The sequence below is a fragment of the Marmota monax genome, unplaced genomic scaffold, assembly GCF_021218885.2.
Source record: "Marmota monax isolate L192 unplaced genomic scaffold, Marmota_monax_Labrador192_F-V1.1 WCK01_AAM20220418_F8-fsc00472, whole genome shotgun sequence".
NCBI lineage: Eukaryota > Metazoa > Chordata > Mammalia > Rodentia > Sciuridae > Marmota > Marmota monax.
The window spans coordinates 51446-61671 of NW_026692767.1; positions in this window are offsets into that span (position 1 = coordinate 51446).

The following is a 10226-nucleotide window of genomic DNA, read 5'->3' on the forward strand; positions in this document are numbered from 1 at the left end:
GGTGCTCTTCCTTTCTTCTCCCCTCGCTCAAATCCTATCATCTCTTAGACAGACTCTCCCCTTGAGATATGGTACTGATACAGCCTGCACAAGACCTCCTAATCCCTGCATGGGTCATGCCCCTCCCAACTCCAGAGGGCCTGGTTCATTGTCCATTCATGCTCATAACTTTAGCCCAGTTCAGCACGTGGTCCACAAATTCTATCTGTCACTGCTTTACTTCTCCTGAACCCTGCAAACTTCTCCTGGGCAGAGACCTTGCCTGATCTGTCCTGTTATGAAAAGGCTGTTCTGGTCTCTGTGGGAGAATTGAGAACAATTAGACACAGAGCCTCTTTATTTTTATTTCTGCAGTGAGTTGGGGAGATCAATATTCCAGCCATGTCTGGGAAATAGCCACTGAAGGACTAAGAGGCAGCTCAAGTCCTGCATTTTCAAGTGAAAGTTCAACAGTGAAAACTCAGAGCATGTGGCCAGGCCATGGCAATAAATCAGCTATGATCTGATGCCCAGATCATGTTAAACAAAGTGAGCCCGCCTCATTGCTCTGCAGCTTGTAAACAGAGCAGACAGCCGAAGACAGACAGTCCACTCTCCTTCCCCTGTGGTCTGCTCTCAGGAGGACCTGAGTCTGTCCCTAACTCACCCATGAGATAGAACCCTGTAGCAGGGAGTGTTCCCTGCCACAGAAAGCCCCCTTACAGCCACTCCCCCACCTGTTCATCCCATCATTCAACCCATCTGCTGAGCCTCCTAGGGGCCCAGCTCTGTGCTGGTGGGTCTAAAAGGAATCATGTCCCATGGGAGACAGAAACCAGAGTCTGCCTGGGACAGGAAGGATGGAGGTGCTGAAGGAGGCTTTGAGGAAGAAAGAAAGACAAGGTGGGCCTGGAAGGAAAGCAGACTGAACAGAGGCTGGGGAGATGGCAGAATCTCAGAGCAGCTGAAGAGCAAGTCAGAGGGACTATAGGGCAGGCTGTGGGTTAGAACCTGATGGCTGGAGGTCTCGAAGGCCAAGAAAGAGAGTGTGGACACGATTGTGTGGATGACAGGAAGCCACCAGTAGCTTCAAAAGCATGGAGACCTGTGCTTTCAGAAGATAACTTTCTGTCAAGGACCATCCATAGTATAGGAAGCCTGTAGTCATTTAAAAGGCACAGGAGACTGAGAGTGTAGCTTAGTGGTAAAGCATAGTCTTAGCATGAGCAAGGACATAGGTTCAATACCCAGCACTAAATAATAATAATAATATATTAATAAAAATATAAATAAATGCAAATAAAAGGCATAGGAGGAGAATGGGAATAGGAATAGCCAGCATGTTTGAGCATCCTCCATGCAAAGGCAAATAGCCCTTCTATGCCCTTTACCTGCATACACTCAATTCTCCCAAGAGCTCTCAGATGTATATTTCACAGATGTGGAAGCTGAGGCCCAGAAAGGTTATGTTACTTTCCTGAGATCACACAGATAGAAAGAGGTGGAACCTGGATCTGATCCCAGCTGGCCTGACTCTAGAGCATCGCCAGTACTCAACCACCTCTCTGAAAGGCTTGGTGTTCTTTCTCGAACATTAAACTCAGCCCCAGACCCCACACCAGAAGCTCGGGGCTGATCAGACCAGGAACTCCCACCCCTGGGGCCAGGTACAAGCCCTAAACTTGAAGTACTCTCCCACTCAGACAAGCGTCCTAAGAAGCTCAAAACCCAAAATGCAAATAAGACCCAGGTCACATCCCATGCTAGGCTCTCCCTGGGCTGTCCATGGTCTCCTCTTGGGTAAGGCTGGCTGCAAAAGAATAAACTAATCCCTGCCTAGCAGCACCTATTAGCAGGAGTCTCCATGAATCTTTCAGTGATGTTGTTGGTTAGGGGCTTTGTCTCTCCCTCTGACTTGTCCCAATTTAACCAAACCTAGTAAATAGGAAGCAGCCCATGAGGTACTGCCCTTCAGTCCATCATTTGTGATTATTCACAAACCATTCAATTGCTACTTGAAGCAAGATAAGCACCAAATAAGCACCAAATAAGCACCACACACACTCTATACATAATTTCCTACTGGAATCAAGCTTCTCCCAGGAATGAAAAGGAGCCACTTGCTATAGGGTGGACGGAGGAACAGGGACAGGATAGTCTCACTGCCTGGCCTGGGTGTGCCCTGCACATGAGTCCCACAGCAATGCACTTGTCACATCAGAACACTTGACAGTGATCACGGGGGGTTCCAACTGTGTTGTCTGTGGACACACATTGGTCTTCTAATGGAAGTGGGGATTCTGGTTTATGCCAGATTCACAAATTCATCAAGATGCACTAAAAGATGGCCCTGAAAACCAACCCTCCCAACCAAGACCTGGTTTGACCTCTGGGTCTCCCTCACCTCCAGAGCCAGACAGGACAGTGCCCCTCACCTGGGAGAAGACTCCCTTCCTCCATCCCCAACACAGGCAAGGCGTCTGAGCAGAGTTCTCCCACTTGTCTCTCTGCCCAAGTAATCCATCCATTGGGAGCATCTCCCTCCTACCACCTGTGACATTCTGAGAAGCTGGGACAACGCTGGTCTAGGACCCAGCACTGTCATCCTCACCCCCTCTTCTGAACTCAGCATCTCCCCAGGAGGGATGGAGAAGTGAAGGCTCCCTAAACCAGGAATGAAAAACAGAGGGGCTCTGTCAAAACAAAGAGACAAGAGCCAAGACAAGACCCCAGCCAGACCTGCACCCCTCCGGCGCACAGAGAGGGCAATGCCCCGCAAACCTCCAGCCGCAAACCTCCAGTCTCAGCAGCAGCTGCAGCCTCCTCACCCAACACAGAACAAAATATAACATTGATAACAACAGTGCTATCACTTACCCGGTGCTTACGATTAGCCAAGCTGAGTGCACAGTAATTTTACTTCAGCCTCACCGTGACCCCTGAGGATGCAAAAGAATAAACTAATCCCTGCCTAGCAGCACCTATTAGCAAGAGTCTCCATGAATCACTGCTATTATCCCCATTTTTTAGATGGAGTAAATGAGGCACTGAGAGTCTGGTTTAATTGCCCGTTGTCACACAACTGGCAAATGGCAGGGCCCAGCTTGGCCATTCTAAAAGCTAACATCTGCACTGACCATCAAATAACAAAAGGGACTTACCAGCTAGACTCAGGCACACTGCAGAACCGGTGGGTGCCAGGGAGCTCAGTGACAATTGCTACTTGAAGCAAGAGTTGGGCTGGTGTGAGGGTCCTTGGCTCCTCCCTGCCTCTGTGAGGGTCCTTTGGCCCCTCCCCAGGACGTACTGCAGGGGTGGGCCGTGGGCACACTCTGGCACTCAAGGAAACATTTCCAGCAATGGCAGCAGCTGCTGTTGCCACGGCTCTGATTCCCAGAGGATCCCAAAGCTTTTCCCATCATTTTTGCCCTTTTTCAGAAACCACTTAGCTATTGCCCCTCCTCCAGCCATGCCAGGGCCACAGCGCACTTAGCTGCCTGCAGAACTAGCCCTACAGCTGTGACCTCAGCTCTCAGGGAAGGAAAACACTGCTCCACCTCCCAAACCCACCTTTCCTGCATATAGTGGTCAGGGAAGCAGCTCCCCAAACGTACCATCATAACCAGTGGAGTAAAACCCAGCAACCTGAGTCTGCCCTGTTTTTAAAATGAAGAGGGAAGTGGCGACTGGGGAGGCTAAGGTAGGAGGATAACAAGTATGAGGTCAGTTTCAGCAACTTAGAGAGACCCTATCTCAAAATAAAATAAAAAGGGGTAGAGTTGTGGCTCAGTGGCAAAGTGTACCTGGACTCAATCCACAGTATCACACACACACACACACAAAAAAAAAAAAAAGAATAAAGAAAAAGGAATGGAGCCATCATGTTACCCATCACACAGCCCTGGCCTGGCATTTAGGGACCTGTCTTGAGATGCTGTGAAAACTTGACCCAGTCTCTGTTTCCCTTAGGTCTCTCACTTCCTGTGTACCTAAACCTAGGGTGGAGACTGGGGTTCGGGAGGCGTCTAGGTCTGACAGGTCCCAGCTTTTCTCAACTGGGGTTATTCAATGAACCCCAGAACACAGAAAACTATGACAGCCTGTTTTTTCACTTCCACTAGTACCATCTTAGATGCACAGAGGACACGTTCATGCATCACCTACAGTGAATTAAGAGAACAATTGGATGATTCTCTCCCAGAATCTGGCTGAGAAAAGCTGCAAAGACTTTCTGGATGTGCATACTGGCCACAGACCAAGATGCCCTGCTAAGGTCACTCTAGCAGCTGCCCTCAGGAACCTGATAGGACTCCACGGTCAGACATAACCTGACATGAGCAACCACATGCCTGTTGCAGCCCTACCTGGAGAAGCTCGAGAGCTCTGACCCCTGAGTCAAGGCATTAAAGTACACTCGCCCCCAAGGGCTCTACAGGACAGTTTACCAAGTGCTTTCCCAAACCTGCTCTCCCAGGCCATAGAACAACCCCGGACAATTAGAGGACAGAGGCTGTCATAACCAGTTTACAAGTGAGAAATCCGTGACACAAGCAATGAGACAATTTTCCTGGCCACACTGCTGGCCTGGGTGTGAAATCCAGGCCCGTGCCACCCTGCAAGGCTCCACACCTTGCTTAGACATCTTTTCCTGTTATATGTGTCATTTCAGTTTCAATCCATATGATCCCCATAGGTAGTAACATACATATAACCTAAAACTATATCAACCATTTTTAAGTATAAAGATGTGTGGCATTAAACACATATAGCACCCTCCATCTCCAGAACCTTCTTCATTTTCCTAAACTGAATTTCTGAACCCATTAAACAACAGTTACCCATTGTCCCTTCCTCTAGCCCCTGACAACCTCCTTCCTACTTTCTGTCTTCATGAATTTATCTATTATCCTTCTACAAATCCCACAATATTTGTCTTTTTATAACTAGCTTTCTTCAATTAGCAGACTTCATCCATGTTTTAGCATATATCAAATTTTTCTTCCCTTTTAAGGCTGAATAATAGTTCATTCCATACCAGTTTGTATATCCATTCATTGGTTGATGGACACTTCGGTTACATCCACCTGTTGGCTATTATGAATATGGCTAATATGAACATGGGTGCACAAATATTGGTTCCTATCCCTACTTTTGACCCTTGTGAGCACACTGCATGCCCAAAAGTGGAATCTGTAGTACAAAAAAAAAAGACTCTCCAGCAGTGACCCCTCAACTCACGGGTCCTCAGGATCCTTTTCCTTATAACCATATGAATCAGAGCAATATCCAAGGAAAGAGAAGTTGACACTTCTCCTCCAGAATCATCCCCTTAGCATCCAATGTGACTTCAGCCTCCACTGAAGACAGCACCCATGGCCCAACATGCACCCTCTGTTAACAGAGCCTTCAGATTCTAGCATATCTCCCAGAGTCTAAGGGCCCTGTGCACACTCCCAGGCCTGCAAGAGACATCCTGGCCCTCCTCCTCCCCTGACTGCTTCTACTCTGTTTCCATGGACACCCTTCCCCATCATGATCTTCCTTTACACAAGGAGCCACCAGAACCAAGTCCTTCCCCTTATCTCCTCCCAGTTCACATGCCCTCCCTAGAAACCTTCCCTCCTCCCCAGGACCCATCTGACCTGCAACTCTTTCATCCAGGTGTCCAGCCCAGCTCTCTCCCTGAGCTCTCTCCTTGCCTTGTTGAATCTGCAGGTGAGGACCACAATCCCATTCCCTCAAGATGGACTCTTCCTCCATCCACGTTCAACTCCTTCTGAGCATCCTCCCTGCCTATAAAGGAATCAGCTTTCTTCTGGTCACCAAATCTGGTGTTCTTTATCACCTTCAACCTCTCTTCTCTGTCTAGGCTGTGTTTATGTGGCTCACATCCATGTCTAATTCTACCAAAATGGTGGCAAATATTTATTTGCATGTATAGAATATGCCATATTGGGATAAGCACTTTATATACACTGTCTCACTGGACACTCATAAAAGGTTTTGTCCTCATTTTATAAATATGAAAATGAAACACTGGCAGGCCCCATGACTTGCCCAAGGACAGTAGTGGCTATACTTGTGTCCTCAGGAGCTTCCTAATGCTTGAATAGAGATTTCACCTCTCTGCTTTTTGTGACATGCTGTTCAGAATCTTAAATAGCTCCAAGGCAAGAGAAGGTTTTCATGCCACCAGCCTTCTCTGGACCTAGCACTGAGCCTTGCCTTAAGCAGAAGGCAGCAATTATTTATTGGTATGGCTTTATCTGAACAACACCTGCACTGAGTGGTTTCATTAGACTTCACAATACAGTTAGCATCTTAGCAATCAATGTGGTTTTGGGAGGTCATAATTTGAAACTTGGTGTTCTTGGACCTATATAACAATGCACCCTTAGAAATAGATCATGTTTTAATGATAACTTCTTGGAGGAGGCTGCTTCTCTAAGCTCAGGATTGATGGTGACAAGGGGCAACACCACAAAGCAACTAGAGGACACACCAGCAGATGGTTGGCCAGATCAGGTATGACAGATGCTGAAAGCCACTGATGACTACCATCCTCTTTTAGTGCTACCACCATGGGGTACATTGACCTACGCTGAGCTACTGACCCTGGTCATAGAAGCCAAATTTCTTTTCTTTAATCCATCTGGGTTCCTCTCAGATTTGTGGTCAGACTTTCTGACACTGTTAGAAACTAGCAAATTCCCATGTGCTGAAAAATACTGATTATCACCAAATTGGCAACCTTCAGCCTGACATCTCCAAGAGGAGCCAGGTAGAACCAAGTGGTGTCAGTCCCAGGCCCAGGCAGTAGTTAAGACACCTTGGCAGGCGCCTCTATCTAACTGCCCAAGGACAGTGACAATTCTACTCAGCTTGTCTTGAACTTGCTGAATCCTGTATTGGGATTTAATTTTCCTGACTTTTCTTTTTTGCTTCCCAGATTTTAAACAACTTCAGGAGTCCTAGATCCAGATGGCAAACAGCAAATCTGGAAGAAAATTACTTTCCTTCTGCATTTGGTCTGTGTGTTATCACTGTGTGCCTATAGCATGTGTGAGGCCCTGGGTTCAATCCCTGATGCCAAAAAAAAAAAAAAAAATGTTTAAAGACCAAGTCAAGTGGAAAGCAGGGATCTGTGAGTTAGCATCCTCCAAAAGTAGATGGAGCTGGCCATCTGAGCTGGAGGGGATCAGGCACCTGCTCAGTACTGAAGACAGGAGCATTATAGAGCTGAGTCCCAGTGCAGGGACCAGAAATGAGAGGTAGAGGGCAGCTGGAGGGTCGGGGAATGGACTGAGATTGAAGAAGCCCAGCTGTGTAGGATGCCAGCTATATAAACTTGGGGTGAACCTGGCTGGTAGCCCCACTTCTGGGGCTACTTCTTCATACAAAAATGGGCAGAAGTAGCTGCCCTGCCTGGTTTGTGGGGATTTCTGGGGTTTAATAAGGATACTGAGTTTGAATGGGCTCTGGGAGCTAGTAGAGCACAAGGCAGGCAGGAGAGGTTATTGTTCTCAGAACTACATCTGCCGACTGCTGAGCTATATCCGGCCATTAGCTTGAGGTTGTGACTAATTGTTTTTAAATGAAAAAAAAAAACAAGATTTGTTTAATGTTTCATGAGTCAGGCAAGCAAGCATCTCTATAATGAGAATATCTCACCATCAAAGATGGTCTGGCCATCTACCCATGACTGAGACAAGAGGTCAGATGGGGCTCTCTTTCCTGAGGGCCCTCCATGTGCTTTGGAATCCCACAGCAGTACAATAGGGTGAATAAGATGGTCTCTTCTCTCAAGGAGCCCACAATGGGTGAGCAGAGAAGACCTGCACAGACTGGCTGACACCAGGCAAGGCAGGGCACTCAGTAGTTGGCACAAGCCAGGGGCCTGGTGCCAACAGTGAGCATTGACCAAGGTTCTGGATTCCAGTTGTAATCCAATGACAGATGTACCACCAGGAAGACAGTGTGCAGTAGGCAGATGACATTTGGGCATGGCTGTGGACAAGGTATAGAATTTTGCCTTGCAAGGAGGACATTCTAAACATCAACTTAAGTTAAGGTACAGGAGGACAGGGTAGAGAACACCCAATAGGGACTCTGCCCTAAAGGAGCTTTCAGTCCACTTAAAAAAAAAAAAAAAAACATGAAAGCCACATAAACATGAAGTGGATACATTCAAAAGGGTATGTGTCATTCAAAGGGTGTGTGTCAGGGGAAAGGGGAACAAGCTAAATGGGCTGGAGTTCCACACCTCTGCTCTGTACTGGGCCAGGCTGCCCTTCTCTCTCCAGGCCATTTTATAGCCTCCTCTACTCGGCTTCTGCCTCCTCTAACACCTACCCTCCAATCCAGCACCCACACGATCAGTTACATTCCTAAAGACCTCCAAAGTCTGTTGATTTCAGGACAGTTTCAAAGCCCTCAACCTGACATCCAAGACCTCCTCAAAGTCTGGTCCACACTTCTAACCACAACTCCAATGACATTCTTTCATTTGCCCTATGAAAAATTTACTCCAGATGATATCACACCCTGGTCACGTAAACCCTTTAGTATAAACACATTCAACTAGCCTGACCCTTCTGTCTAAAATGCCAAAGACAGTGGGCTCTAGGGTTTGACTCCTGGGGTCTCAGATAAGTTACTTTTAACTCTGTGTGTCAGTCTCTCCCTTTGAGAAATGGGGATGATAGTACCCACCCTCAGGGATTCTTATAAAGATTAAATTAATTCAAATAAGTGGAGTTTAGATCAGTTCCAAGTACACAATAGCTACTAAAAAAAAAAAGGTTAACTGCTATTGGTGTCAATAAATTGAAACTTTTCAAGTTCTAGTTGTGTATCACCTGCATGGAGGATGAATTGCTCCTCCTTCTGGGCATTTGGGTCATTGACACAATGTTTCATCCCCTTGTAATAGAAATTCAACATACCTGCTTACTGGACAGAACACACAGCCCCCACTGGGTGCTCCATAAATGAGAGCACCTCAGAGCCCACTAGACTAGTCTGGTCTGTGTTAGGAGTAGTAGAGACTTCTTGGTCTTACTGTGGCTGTAGCAGTCAGGATGAACTAAGGTGCACTATTGTAACAAACATCTCCCAAAGTTCAGTGATTATTTAAAAGGATTATTTCTCACTCATACTATGTTCCCCTCATTGGTTGGTAAGGACCTGACACCACGTTGTCCTCATTCAGGGACCCAGCATGACAAAGCCTGCAGTCTCTGGAACACTGCCAGTCATTTGTGACAAAGAGAAGAGAGTGTGACAAGTAACACATTGGCTCCTAAAGACTTCTGCCCAGAAGTAACACCCCTCTGTTCCCATTTCACCACCCAAGCAAATAGGAAAGTACAACTCTACCAAGAGCCCTTAATACCAGGATAGTGAGGAGGGCACAGTGATGCACACCTGTAATCCCAGTGACTCGGGAGGCTGAGGCAAAATGATTGCAAATTTGAGGCCAGGCTGGGTAACATAGTGAGACCCTGTCTCAAAATTTAAAAAATAAAAATAAAAAGGGCTAGGAATGTAGCTCAGTGGTAGAGCACCCTTGAGTTCAATCCCCAGTATAGGGGAAAAAAAACACAAGGATATTGGCATGCAGCCCTAATCCTGAACAGTAGCCTCATTCATTACTTGAGGAGCAATGAAGAACAAGCTGGTTTCAAAAGCCTACTGCCACCTTCTGGGAATAGGGCAAAATCAGTAAGTGACTTTGGCTGGAGAAACAAAGCCCTGGCTTCTGTGCTCTATCCCTCTCCCCCACAGAGGACCCAGGCCACATGCAGTTGAAGGAGCAATAGGACTTTTGGTTGACAAGCCTCAGCCTTCAGGGGTAGACTGGACATGTGGTCTGGAAAAGGGAAAGAGAGTTCTATTGCCCCACTGGTCACAGAGTGGGCTGTCTGGGCTTACAAAGCACCCATCTAGTGCCTAATCTTATATGCTCCATCCATAGTAGCCTGAGCATACAAGACAGGCTGCCTCCCTGAGGTATGAGGACCTGATTCCTTGGACAAACGTCCCTCAGCTTCACCTTCTCTCTCATAAGGCCCTCGATGGGAGACCGGGTCTCACTCATCTGACCGAGAAACATGATCCAACTTGTGTAAGAGATCTGCACCCACCTGTCCTGGTAGAAGCCTGGGAGGCAAGGCTGGGGCAAGGCTGTCTAGAGGACAACCTAGAGAGGATACCCAGAGCTTTGTCATCCTCCTGAACCAATCTTT